Source organism: Arachis ipaensis, chromosome B01 (assembly GCF_000816755.2).
Source record: "Arachis ipaensis cultivar K30076 chromosome B01, Araip1.1, whole genome shotgun sequence".
Taxonomy (NCBI): domain Eukaryota; kingdom Viridiplantae; phylum Streptophyta; class Magnoliopsida; order Fabales; family Fabaceae; genus Arachis; species Arachis ipaensis.
In genome coordinates, this window is record NC_029785.2 from 98,518,693 (window position 1) to 98,520,170 (window position 1,478).

The window sequence follows — 1,478 nt, forward strand, 5'->3', positions numbered from 1 at the left end:
ATGGGATTGTGTGAAAGAGGGGTGAGAAGAAGTGAGTGGAGGTAGGTGGGGATCCTGTGGGATCCACAGATCCTGAGGTGATCCTGTGGGATCCACAGATCCTGAGGTGATCCTGTGGGGTCCACAGATCCTGAGGTGTTCAAGGATTTACAACCTTGCAACAAATTAGGCATGCAAAATGCCCTTGCACACAACTCTGGGCGTTCAGCACCAGATTGGTGCTTGTTCTGGGCGTTGAACGCCCATTTGTTGCCCATTTCTGGCGTTGAACGCCAGAACCATGCTTGTTCTGGGCATTCAGCGCCAGCTCTTCTCCAGGGTGCAATTCTGGCGTTTAAACGCCCAGATGCTGCCTATTTTGGGCGTTCAGCGCCAGAACCATGCTCTGTTCTGGCGTTGAACGCCAGCCAGATGCTTCTTACTGGCGTTTAAACGCCAGTAAGGTCTTCCTCCAGGGTGTGATTTTTCTTCTGCTATTTTTGATTCCGTTTTCAATTTTTTATATTTATTTTGTGACTCCACATGATCATGTACCTATACAGACATATAACTAATAAAAATATAATTAAATAAAAATTGGGTTGCCTCCCAACAAGCACTTCTTTAATGTCAATAGCTTGACAGTGGGCTCTCATGGAGCCTCATAGATGTTCAAAGCATTGTTGAGACTCCCCAATACCAAACTTAGAGTTTGGATATGGGAGTTCAACACCAAACTTAGAGTTTGGTTGTGGCCTCCCAACACCAAACTTAGAGTTTGACTGTGGGGGCTCTGGTTGACTCTGTTTTGAGAGAAGCTTACTGTGCCTCTTTTCCATGTTTACAGAAGGGTAACCTTGAGTTGTAAACACAAGGGAGTCCTCATTCAATTGAAGAACTAATTCACCTCTGTCAACATCAATCACAGCTCTTGCTGTGGCTAGGAAAGGTCTTCCAAGGATGATGGATTCATCCTCATCCTTCCCAATATCTAGGATTATGAAATCAGCAGGGATGTAAAGGCCTTCAACCTTTACTAATATGTCCTCTACTTGTCCATAAGCCTCTTTTCTTGAGTTGTCTGCCATCTCTAATGAGATTTTAGCAGCTTGCACCTCCAAGATTCCCAGTTTCTCCATTACAGAGAGTGGCATGAGGTTTATCCCTGAACCAAGGTCACACAGAGCTTTTTCAAAGATCATGGTGCCTATGGTACAAGGTATTAGGAACTTTCCAGGATCCTGTTTCTTCTGAGGCAATGTCAGTTGATCCAGATCACTTAGTTCATTGGTGAACAAGGGAGGTTCATCTTCCCAAGTCTCAATACCAAATAATTTGGCATTCAGCTTCATGATTGCACCAAGGTACTTGGTAACTTGCTCTTCAGTAACATCCTCATTCTCTTCAGAAGAGGAATATTCATCAGAGCTCATGAATGGCATAAGGAGGTTTAATGGAATCTCTATGGTCTCTAAATGAGCCTCAGATTCCTTTGGTTC